General features: G+C 44.1%; 2 long non-coding RNA genes across 3 annotated transcripts; one reads left to right on the forward strand and one right to left on the reverse strand.

Moving 5' to 3' along the window:
• Nucleotides 1–5,083: 5,083 nt before the first annotated feature.
• On the forward strand, nt 5,084–12,003 carry LOC310667917. Of its 2 annotated transcripts, XR_014506411.1 has the most exons (8): nt 5,084–5,557; nt 6,502–6,666; nt 8,823–8,881; nt 8,975–9,284; nt 9,489–9,544; nt 9,626–9,683; nt 10,723–10,854; nt 11,621–12,003. It is a non-coding gene; the product is annotated as an uncharacterized lncRNA (long non-coding RNA). The 2 variants fall into 2 exon arrangements; XR_014506412.1 differs by lacking the exons at nt 5,084–5,557; nt 6,502–6,666; nt 8,823–8,881 and having other exon boundaries at nt 8,889–9,284.
• On the reverse strand, nt 9,142–9,549 carry LOC310668013. Its single transcript, XR_014506541.1, has 2 exons — nt 9,487–9,549; nt 9,142–9,402 (listed from the first exon to the last, which is right to left on the reverse strand). It is a non-coding gene; the product is annotated as an uncharacterized lncRNA (long non-coding RNA).
• Nucleotides 12,004–12,575: the final 572 nt, after the last annotated feature.

Here is a 12,575-nt window from a genome sequence, read left to right on the forward strand (position 1 = left end):
GGGCCGTGACGAGCAACATCCGGGTGACCCGGAAACTAGCGCACGGCAATATCTCTGTGTGAAGGGCAACAACATCCGGGTCACCCGGAGTCCACGTTCGATTGGATGCACCAGCTGCATCCGAGTCGAACAGGGACGCGCGTCCGAGCCATAGATACAAAAAAAGGAGAGAGCTGCCTACGTAGGGCCCTTCACTCCGACTTCTGTATGCGGAAGCATCTTGCGCCATGAGGCTGGCCAAACACGTAGGGGGGGGGCGTGCCGTTTTGTTCATTGAAGCCAATGGGAAAGGGGGGGCGTACCGGTGACGTCACAATAGCGCGCTTGGGATAACGGACGGGCCTTTATTGCACCAGGACTGGTCTGTGATCATAGAATCTTAAAGAGTTGGAAGGGACCCTGAGGGTCATTTAGTCCAACCCCCTGCAAGAAATATCAGCTAAAGCATCCATGACAGGTGGCCATCCAATCTCTGCTTAAAAACTTCCAAGGAAGTAGAGTCTACAACCTGCGGAGGATGTAACAACACAATTGTTGATGTATTTATTTATGAAAATATGTATATACTACCGTATCTTCAAGATACATCGCATCGATTTACAACGACGTAAAAACAAGCAATGAATGAATAAGAAATTAGGATATATTAAAAGCAAGCCAGTAGGGTTGTGTGGGTTGTAATCTTAATTGCCTACAGAGGCCTGGCAGAACAGAAAGGTTTTTAGCAGGCGTTTAAAAGGTGGCACAGAAAAATGTTTTTACCCCACCTTTGGTGAGGAACACAAATAAAATAAGAGCATTAAGAGAATTAAATCTCTCTCTATTCTAATCTCTTATGCAAGATAACATCATGACAAAAAAGAGCCCATGATTGCATCTGCTTTCCTTTGGGAGGCTTTCAGCCGCTGGGACTCTTATCATGAGCTACTGGGTCAGCTGCAGGTCACGTGCCAACACTCCTGAGCCTTGCAAAGGGAGTAGGCAAACAATGATAAATGCTCTTGAGAAGCCTAGCTACTATGTCACTTGAAAACAACCTATACTTCACTCTATAATACCCCTACCAGGGTTCACCGGGATGTGGATGGTCTAAACCACAGAGCCTAGGGCTTTCCGATTGGAAGGTCGGCAGTTCAAATCCCAATGACAGGATGAGCTCCTGTTGTTCGGTCCCAGCTCCTGCCCACCTAGCAGTTTGAAAGCATGTTGAAGTGCAAGTAGTTAAAAAGGTACCTCTCTGACGGGAAGGCAAACGGTGTTTCCGTGCGCTGCTCTGGTTCGCCAGAAGCAGCTTAGTCATGTTGGCTGTCTGTGGACAAACACCGGCTCCCTCGGCCAATAGAGCGAGATGAGCACGCAACCCCAGGGTCGTCTGCGACTGGACCTAACGGTCAGGGGTACCTTTACCTTCACCAAGGTTCACCTAAAACACAAGTGTGCATGTGCTATTTACATCAGCCTTTCCTCACCTCACGCCTTGCAGAATGCCAATCTTCTTTCATCATTGGCCATGCTGGCTTTTAAAGCGGGGTGTTAGCATACTGACTACAGCAGGTTTGCTTTTGGAAAACTCAAAGAAGTTTAATGAACTGCTTTATTTTGCAATAGATCTGGATGTACTTATTGTAGAAACGCTCCAACTCAAACCATATTCATTAACATTAACACACTGGATAGGGAGTTAAGAGGGGAAGGAGGAACTGCATGTAAACACATGCACATACTAACTACTTTTTTGTGCGGCTATATATCTCTCGATTTCTCCAATTCTATAGTTGGGGCACCTTGCGCAGTCCTGTTGTCTCTCAGTATCTATGATTCTTTGCCTGACCGTATCTTTTGCCTGGCCCAAGCCTAGACTTAGAAGGACTTGAGGAGCAAAACCCAGTTTCCGGAGGGTGTTCAGGACTGCAGTCTGCCAGCCCAACTGGAATTGGTCACAGGGGATCAATGGGGCTATCCCTCGGGGGAGCAGATTCAATGTCAGCCATTTGTAGATTGATGTTAGGCAGATGCTAGCCTCCACTCTCATCACCCCTGTTTCCAATCTAATCCATGCGTTTGAGACACATCTGGGGACTTGGAGGAGAGCTCTAAGAAGTCTAGATTGAACCTTCTCAAGGGGGGAGAAAGCAGAGGAAGGTGGGCCCAAAAAGGAACCATAGAGGAGTTGTGCCAAAGTTTTGGCCTTGTATAATTTTAGAGCTGCGGGGACGAAGAAGCCCCCTTGTGCTCTGAAGAATTTAAGGATACAGTTTGCGGTTTTTTCTGCTGAAATCCCGATGGAGTTTATGTGTAGTTTGTTGGTTCCTGAGGCCTGTACCTCCATTCCTAGATACTTGTAGTTTGTGACTTGTTCTAAATTATGGCCTTGGAGTTCCCAGCTTCTGAGCTTTGGTTTTCCCCAAAAAGCGAGTATCTTGGTCTTTTGATAGTTGATTTTGAGACATTCAGATTCACAGTATGCTGCGAGCTTTCTTAGTGCTCTTTTGAGTCCAATGGGGGTTCTAGATAGAATTACCGCATCACTGGCATATAGCAGGACCAAAATATGCCGATTTGCAAGCTTCGGCGGGTGGAGTTCTGAGTCATTGAGTGCAGATACTAAGTTATTTAGATAGAAATTAAATAGTAGAGGGGCGATTATGCACCCTTGCCTAACTCCTTTGAAGGTTTTAATGGGATCCGTTAGGCGGCCATGCACCTGACTCTAAGAGCTGTGTTTGCGTGCAGTGCCTGAATTAAGAGCAGGAGCCTTCTATCTATATTGGTACCCTGTAGTCTGTCCCAGAGTCTGGTTCTGGAGACTGTATCAAAGGCTGCTTTTAGGTCAACGAAGGCAGCGTATAGTGAGGCCTGCCCTCCTGATTTGTATTTGTCGATTAGATGACAAGCTGCTGCCATATAGTATTGTGTGTAATTACATAATAAACTAACCACCAGTCATGGGACTCCTAGAAGAATTTGCTACAACTAGGATTATTGCTATGAACCTGAAAGAAGAAACAACAAATTGAAGAGTGGTTTAGAATGGCGTGCCTCCCGTTTTAAATGTAGTGCATCGATTGTGCTGAAGTGTTATACATCAGGTATCTAGGAGAAATTTATAGGCAAGTGGTGACTCATCCAATGAACCTAGCTTGATTATCATGGTAAATGATAAAAAGTTCCAAAGTTTTTAATCTTGTATGGTTATATAAAAATACATGTTTAGCAAATTTCCTAGTGCAGTGGTACCTCAGGTTAAGAACTTAATTTGTTCTGGAGGTCCGTTCTTAACCTGAAACTGTTCTTAACCTGAAGCACCACTTTAGCTAATGGGGCCTCCTGCAGCCGCCACGATGCCGGAGCACGATTTCTGTTCTCATCCTGAAGCAAAGTTCTTAACCTGAGGTAATATTTCTGGGTTAGCGGAGGCTGTAACCTGAAGCGTATGTAACCTGAAGCGTATGTAACCCGAGGTACTACTGTACAGTTAAATAGAATCTCCAGCCATTGTAGCTAAACAGCTAAGAGGTAACATGGTGTATACATATAAATAATAAAATTAGTATTCTTATTATTATTGAATAGGATGTCCCTCTTTTCATCAGAGAAATCTTGGATGGTATATTCTTATGATAGTGTACACAATAAGAAGTGATCCTCTTTCAAACTGCTTCCAGCTCACCAAAAAAAAAAAAAAGGCTTGTTATTTCTCTCTGATATTATGTCAGTGGTTATTTACACTTTTTGGAAATTCTTCAAAAACCACAAGACTGGAAGTGGGCAGATGTTGGAGCAATACTACTCAAACGATTGACCAGGACTGCTGTGAACATTTTTGGATATTGATTCAGAAGATTAAGAAGGCAAAAGGAATTAATATTATTATTATTTTTAAATCTGTGTATGAGAATTAATCTAATACATGCTGCCACTTTCAATGACAACTGGGTAGAAATTATTGGAGGAACAAGAACATCTTATTATAGGGAAAGGGAATAGCATAGATCCCCCCCAAGCCCCCCAAAAACTGGCTATGGGAGGATCAGGAGAACCTCCAGAAAAGCACACTGTGGAGGAGAGTTTCCTGGCTCCCACTCAATGAAGAATTTGAACTCAGGCTGCAGTGTCTACCAAAATCTTTAATGCTCAGATCAGTGTGATACATGGGCAAAATGCCGTTCAAAGGCACAGCAGGTGCTACACATACCCAAGCAAGCAAAGACATAGATCCAGAAATGACATATAGACACAAGATCTACCCACCCGGGAGGAATGGCAGATGAAGCTGATGGACTACATGGAATTGGCGGAAATGACTGGCAGAATCCGAGACCAGGGAGAAGAGTCGGTGGAAGAAGATTGGAAAAAATTTAAAATATATTTACAGAAATATTGCAAAATTAATGAATGTTAGAAGAATGCTGGAATGAAGTTACCGTATTTTTTGCTCTATAAGACTCACTTTTTCCCTCCTAAAAAGTAAGGGGAAATGTGTGTGCGTCTTATGGAGCGAATGCAGGCTGCGCAGCTATCCCAGAAGCCAGAACAGCAAGAGGGATTGCTGCTTTCACTGCGCAGCGATCCCTCTTGCTGTTCTGGTTTCTGAGATTCAGAATATTTTTTTTCTTGTTTTCTTCCTCCGAAAACGAGGTGCGTCTTGTAGTCTGGTGCGTCTTATAGAGCGAAAAATACGGTATGTGGTTTTAGCAGAAATGTTATAAAGAATTAAGCAAAAACTGATTGTTAATGGGCCAAAGTGGGAAATTTTAAAGTTAGATTGTGTTAAGATAAATTATAGAACAAAAAATTGAGAAAGTTGGAAAGGATTTGCTGAAATAGCTAATTGAACTAGAATACAAAAAAGGGAGGTGTGAGGAGGTCGATGAAACAAGTAAATGAAAGGTAAAGATATGGAAATATTGGATGTGTTTTTAAATGTTTTTGTTTTTCTTGTTGTTTTGATGTATTGTTTTCTTTTTGTCTTTTGTTATTTTTTCGATGTAGTGTCTGTTAAATTTTTTATTTTATTTTTTTCCTTTTCTTTCTGTAACTATTAAACCTCTAATAAATATTATTTTAAAAAACAAAACAGAAATGACACATACCCTGGCTTAGGAGCTAACTCTTCTTAAGACTCCCCCCAAAAATATTTGAGGGGGCCAGGCACCCCCCCCCAAGTAGATTGGCATTGCCATTTAAATGCTGTGTGCTGTGTCATGTGACTATGTGGGGCAGGGCTTACTGCTCCCCCCCCATATTTTATTCAAGTTGGCACCCAAGCAACCCTATTATTAGGAAGTGGGGCCGGCACTAATTTCTCACGCATGCGCAATGATCCCATGATGAAAACAAACACATTTGTATCCACTGTATTACTGCGCCGAGGGACTTTTTTCTGTGTCCTTATGACTGACAGGTGGTGGAAGGAGCGAGCCAGAGTCTAGTGAGTGAGACTGTCCCTGGCTATAATACTGGTTTTAGCCCTCTCACTGGTCAGAGCTGAAGTTGTTATTTACAACTTTAAAAAGAGATACAACAAATGTTCACTTGTGATCTCCCTAGTTGGCAAGTTTAAATATTGCTTATAGATAGATAGATAGATAGATAGATAGATAGATAGATATCTTAATTCAGTAACTCCCTAAAATTGTTAGGAGGGGCAATACACTTTAAATTAAAGGGAAACTGAAAGTAAATAGAAGACCAACAAAGAATTAATCCTAATAAAACAGGGAGAGTAAATTGTGGACAGATGATGGACTTTGAGAAAGCCCCCAAAAGAAAGCTTAGCCAAGCAAAATTTAAACTGAAAACTCATAGAAATACCAAAATGAAGATTTTAAAGAGAATCAAGAAAAGCAGATACACCGGATGACTAGAAAAGACAAATGAAAGAATGTGAGGGGCGAAATCAAGTTTATTTACCTTTCGACCAACTAGTCTTTGGATGTAAAAAGGAACAAAGGAAAGGGTGGGTGGATATGAAGTCTGCTTCAAGCAGAGTGAAGAATAATTGCAGAAAATAGAAGGCTTTTCTTTTAAAAGGCAACTGGAGAAGCCATTTCATAAAAAGAAGGCTGGTGTTTCTGTTGCCGAAGTTATTATTATTATTATTATCATCATTATTTATTTATTTTATATAGCGCCCTATACCCGAAGGTCTGAGGGCAGTTCACATAAAATATCCAATACACAAAATCAAAACAAAAACAACAACCCAATAACGGGTTCCCAGAGCATAGACAACAGGAGTCAGGCTCAGTGGCGTAGCGTGGGTTGTCAGCACCCGGGACAAGGCAAGTACTTTGCGCCCCCTAACCCATGGATTTGCGCCCCCTAAACCTAACCCCCAGATGTTGCGCCCGGTGCGGCCGGCCCCCCTGCACCCCCCACGCTACGCCACTGGTCAGGCTATCCCTGGTCCAGATAGGGGCATAGCTGGGTCACCAGCCGAAGCTGATGGAAGGCTCTCCGGGTCACTGAGTGCCTCCCCTTGTCTCTCGACAGAGGTAGAGGGCGACCAAGGCAGTTTCATTGCCAAAAGCAGGCCTAAACCCTGATTGAAAAGAATCCACAAAACCAGCTTCTTCCAAGAGCACCTGGATCTGGTCTGCGACCACTCGCTCCAGCCTCACTCCAGAAGTAAGAAAAACGAAGATTGGGAAGATTTTAACACAGGTAAGACTTAGAAGTGAGAAGGGTAGGGGGATCTGGGGGGAAAGAAAGCTGTGCATGTGAGAAAGAGCAAAGCAGAGGGGCAGAAGACAACATAGCTCCTTTTAATTTCATTTTAGCTCAGGTTGCCTTGTTGACAAAAATGCATTGGATTGCATTTGTGATAGCTTCTTGGGGGTTATAGAAAAGCTCATGTGCTAATGGGCAGAACTTCATTTATTCATAATGTGTCTTCCAAGGAGTAGAATAACAAGCCCTTTTGAGCAGCTGGCTTAAAAGTGGTGGCATTTGGCATATGAAGCTAAGAAGAGGCATTGTTGTTGTTGCTGTTATTGTAGTTTAATAATACCCCACCCATTTCCCTGTTGGGAATCAAGGCAACTGACAAGTAATGTGGGAGCCACTTCAGTATCCTGAAGTTAGAGAAGACTGAGAAAAAAAGAAAAATACCATATTTTTTGCCTCATAGGACGCACCGCCCCATAGGACGCACCTAGTTTTTTTTTTGGGGGGGGGGGAAATAAAGAAAAAAAATTATTCCCCCCCCCCCCCCCAGGCGCGGGGCTGGTGCTGGGGAAGCCCGAGCTTCCCCCAATCCCAGCCCCGAGAACAGCCTGCTATCTGCAAGCCTAGCTTAAAAGTGGTGGCATTTGACATATAAAGCTAAGAAGAGGCATTATTATGATTATGATTGTAATTGTGATTATTATTGTATTTTAATAATGCCCCACCCTTCCTGATTGGAATCAAGGCAACAGAAAAGCATTCAGGGAGCCACTTCAGAGTGGTGAATTAAAAAAATAATGAAAGCGAAGTAACTATTGATCAAGGAAAGGTATGGAAGCCATTAGGATCAAGAATTGTTTCTGGGAGGAGAAAAAAGGGGGGAAATAACTGAGAAAGCCACAAGGAGAAGCATAGCTGTCAGCTTTTCCCTTTTCTTGCGAGGAATCCTATTCGGAATAAAGGAATTTCCCTTTAAAAAAGGGAAACATTGACAGCTATGAGGTGAAGCAGTGAAAAGCAAGCAACCAAGGGTGAGAGTATTATACCTAATTGTAGTTACTGGGCAACTGCAGAAGAGGGTCACCAAAATATTGTTCAGTTTTTGTTCCTTCAGATGTGTATAAATCCATAAATCCATACTACTGTTCCTAATGTAGAATTTAGAACACCCATTTTAAGATCTTATGCATCAAACTGCTTCCTTTGTCTGTAACAGTTGCCTGGCTGTTTTAAGTGTGAAAAAGCAAATAAGGCATTTTGAGGGTGAATCTACTGGTGGGAATGGTAGAGACGGCCTGGTAGAGGCGTTGGAGTGAGTAGAGGTTTTCACCATTTGGTCGGCCATTTCTAAGCAAAGAAAGTCCAGCAAACGTTTAAGAACATCCATATTACTAAACGGAAGGTTGAGCCTTGACCATTTTTCCCTGTACATAAAGGGCAGAAGATTTTGTCTGCTAATGGTAAGGCTGAAATGACTGAGAAAATATTGGAAATCTTATGAATCCTGACTCTCTGGCTATTTTGACTCGTAGATAAGGGGGTGGCTGATTGTTCCACTAATGACCGGAGTGTGGCCACACAAAATCATAATAACAACCCACATTTGTGAAACATTTTCTAAGAGAGGTCTGGACCCCTCAATCCTGTAGATAAAGGAGGCATGTAGCTCCCCATTTTCTTTGCCTGGGGTACCGGTATTTCTCTTGAATGCAGGAAAGATGATCCATATATGCTGAGACTTGATTCAAAATTTAATTTGACCCAAATTCTATGACAGGCTTTTTGGTGAAAACCTGCTGGGTTTCCGACAAATACTAAAATTTGGGTCCTCACCAGTACTTCTGTTCCTAAGGTAATTTATTTAAAAACCTGGTGTAGCAAACTGCTTCCTTTGCCTGTAACCTCTCACTTGTTTACCTTCAACTACAATCCAACCTTCTAGTAAAAAAACTTTTGAATTATCAGAGGTAGTGAGAGGCACTAATAACTAACAATTAATCTCTAAATGCTCTATCTAATTGTATCTAATTGCATCTAATTGTGGCAGCAATACGGTTGTGTGTCTTCTGGCTGAAAGTCAAGTAGGTGAGTATCTTGTGCTTGGCTGAGGAGAAAACCCCTGTTGTGTTCTGCCTGCAACTCTTTGTACAAAGATTCTTTCAGGTCGTAGTGAGGGGGACCATTCAAGCACCCTGAGCCTGATGGAGAAAAGGTAGGCTCTAAATGGAATCATACCCACATATGCAAACTAAATATTCCAAAGAGCTTGTATTGAGCAATGTTGATTATTCAATCAGTTTTTCAGAAGAGCTGCGAACTCGAAAGCCTAATGCAGTCGCTCTCCGTGCTTCTACCTGGAGGGACTTCTCTTGTCGGCACACCACTGCAGGGGAGGCCCTTTCCTGTGCCATCACCACACAATAAGGTACATCTTTTGGTGGGACAGCCAGCCTTGTTTTGTTCCAGCTCTTATTTTTACAGACCTCACAGAGCTCCCTGTGCCGGAAGCAGATCTGCTCCATTGACAAAAGGCAATGTCAGAGTTCTTGATACATCAAATGAACATTCACAGTGCAGGATTGAGAGACACCTGCGTCTTGACTGCGCTGCTTTAGGTAACCTGCTGTTTTTGCTCCTGTGTCTGGAGGGGAGGGCTGCTGAAGACCCTAGTCTCTTCCAGGTGCTTCTCAGTGACACCAGAAATAGAATTTTGCAAGCCTTCAGGAAAGTGAACTTCACACTCCACAATTCAGTGATCTTTTTCAGTCTGATCCTTTTGTGCTGGCTTCTCCATTTCCCCCCGCTTGATCTCTTCACAGTTCTGTCCAAGAGCCCACCACACTCAGGTGAAGCCAGCTCTTCCTGCAGACGTCAGGTCAGTCAGAACAGCTGTGTTCCAAAACCATTTGTCTGGAATTGGCGGGAAGGGCCGGGGGCAAAGTAATGCTTTTCACAGACCAGCAGACGGAACTTCCAGGCCCATGAATTCACACTTCGAAGGGACAAACAAAAAGGTGAGAACAAAGGCAGAGTTTGAAGACTGGAACCAGTCTCTCTGTTCTGCCCTGCAAATTAATGGCAGTCAACATGGCACTCTGTGACGTAAACACATCTAGGTGAATATCCCTTGCTAATGGCAAGGGATAAAACCTTGATTGTGTTCTGTCTGCAACTTCATAATTCTTAAGGGTTTTCTTTTTTCCTGAGAGAACATTCTGTATTCGGAGTGTTCTCTCAGGTTTTGCTTTTCACCTTGTTGCATTGGCCAAAAAAAAGCAAAAGACGCTGGTGGTTGGCGCTCCTGGTTTCCAGGACGGGGTTCAAGCCCCTGCGGTGTCCCTGCTTACTTCCAATGCAACCTCTCTCTCTCTCTCTCTCTCTCTCTCTCTCTCTTTTTCTTTCTCTTTATCTATCTCTCCCCCTTAAGAACTAAACGAAGCAAGTTGCATTTCTAGAGCTGCTGGGAAATCAAAGTGGTGGGTTGCTGAGGTTTCACCCGCAAAGTATTATGGGCACTTTGTAGCTTTGTGAGGGGTAAGCTGCAGTGCCCAGGATTCTTTGTGAGGAGAGAAATGGGGATAAGGTGCCCTTTAATGCTTTTTGACCCCTAACTGCAAATACGACAGAATGGTGACTGAGTGGGGTGAAGGGAAAGAGGTAGGAAGGCCTTGAATGAAATCCACATGCCCTGGGCCCCCTCCAATTCTAGTTATAACATATCTTCCCCTGCTTCCCTGTTGCAAAACCCCCCTCTAAAAATAGTAGGCGAAAGAGGTCGGCACAAAAATGGCCCCCTCTGCCCTCCACCCTGCAATTTGAACATTGGTCTTGAGTTTTCTCCATCCACAGTCATGGATAAGCAGGGATTCTAATCCATGTCAGAGTTCCACAGTCGAAAACCAGGGACTAGAAGCTCTCCCAGAAATATTAAACACAGAATACAGTGGTGACCTTGAATAGAGTGTCTCTTGTTGGAAAGGTAGGCAGTGTGCATGTGTGTGTGTGTAATTTTCTTGTACGTTTTATGCTCCTTATCGCTACCCCCAACATCAGTGAGCTGAGGATCCCTTTCCCATCATCATCATCATTGGCCCAGATTGCGCTGGGCTCCCTGGCCCCTGACCCCGAGCCCCGCAAAGAAGGGATCAGCAAGGAACTGGACGTGACGGAGGACATCTTGCACGTGTGAGTATTGGCCAGGCGCCCCCTTCTGCAAGAGGCAAGGTGTGGCAGCAGTCGGGGCAGAGGGTGGGCTCTGAGTCCCGGGTGCAGCCTGCTGGAAGGTCTCCTGCACAAGCTGCAGGAGGATGAGAGACAAGGTGGCGCCGCAGTGGATGGCATGCTGGACTTGAACCAGGGTTTAAACAACAACAAATTTATTATTTGTACCGCCTCAACCTCAAGACGTCTTCTGTTCCCCGAAACATCTCTGCCTTTTCCTCCCTGGTGCTCCATATTCCTGGTACCCCCTCTCAGAACCCCTCTGTGCATCCTCCTCGCTTATTTCCTTCAAGCCCTCCTTCCCGCTCACCTTCCCATGAAGCCCTTGGAGCAGGGACACCGCAGCAGCCAGGCCTCTAACTAAACCAGAGCACTTGTCAGTTAAATCATTGCCTCCTTCGCCTGCCCCCATGTCCCTCTCCTTCCTCTGTTGTGCCAAATTTTAACTGTAAGCCTGTCAGGCAGAGATCTATCCCCTCATATTTTCTGTAAAGTGCTATACAAGCTGATGATACTATATGGAGGAGAATAATAATTCCTCCCTTCCTCTCTGTTGAGTCCTTTGCATTCAGGTGCTGCCATGATAAGATAAATTGGAATAGAATGAGGGACTGGAATAGAATGAGGATATTGGAATAGAATGAGGATATTGGACAGTTAAGTGTAGTGCAAGTGTTGACGTTTTATGTTTCGGTCTATACAAAATATATATATTTTATTTTTTTTGCAGTTGATGGAGAGCAGATGAAGCCCGGATTTTGTGTGTGTCCATCAGCTCCTTCCTGAAGCATCTCTCCTTGGTGGTGAAAACTATGGACCTGTTTGGGCCTCCTGTGGCTTGATAGATGGTTGCAACAGGAAACTTCCCAATAGTTTTGGCTGGACTCTGGATTTCCCTATGGGCTACTGATGTCAGAAGGGGTGCTGAACATGCCATCCTTAGAGCCAAGATGTTGTTTTCTGTTCTGGAGCCAGCGGGGAACTCTCTACTCTCGGATACTCTTGGACATTGATAGATTTTGGGTGCTGAGAAGCAGGCAAGCCTGGGACTGCCTTGATATAAGGCAAAGTACATAGAATCTGGTGCTCTAATAAATTATCCAGTGTACTTTACTTTATAGTCTGCATGTGTTAACTGATTAAATATATTTGAGCCGGCTCACCATATAGATTAATCAATTATACAGTGCATGGCCAAGGGTCAGGGCTAATGGGAGTTGTAGTCCTTGCAGCACCTGGAGAGACCCACGTTCCCCATCCCCCTTGCTGCGTCTCTCTGTCTCTCTTGCCACCAGGGGGAAAGCAGCTAATAGCTGGCAGTGAGGAAGAGGAGGGGGGCCTAGTGACAGAGGAGCCGAAACGGATGGCATGGCCTTGAAGTCCTATTTATATAGGAAGATTTGCTTTTTTTCTTTCTTTCTGGCAGGGCTCCTACTTTTAAACAGCAAGCAAAACTTCCCCACCTCTGTTGCCACCTTGGCATTCTAGTGAAAGCTTCACCTGTTGAATTTCTGTTTGACATTTGTCGTTAGTTATACTTGCAGCTCCCTCTTGAAGGCACGCATGCTGAAACCTGGGTTTGTGCTTGTGTAAAAAGACCCAAGAGCGCTTCTTGCCAGCCATTGCTGTTCCTGAACTAGCATAGTCTTGTCCCTGTTATCCATGCTCTGGTAACCTCCAGAGTG

The sequence above is a fragment of the Podarcis tiliguerta genome, assembly GCF_965153285.1.
Source record: "Podarcis tiliguerta genome assembly, chromosome: 17".
Classification (NCBI taxonomy): domain Eukaryota; kingdom Metazoa; phylum Chordata; class Lepidosauria; order Squamata; family Lacertidae; genus Podarcis; species Podarcis tiliguerta.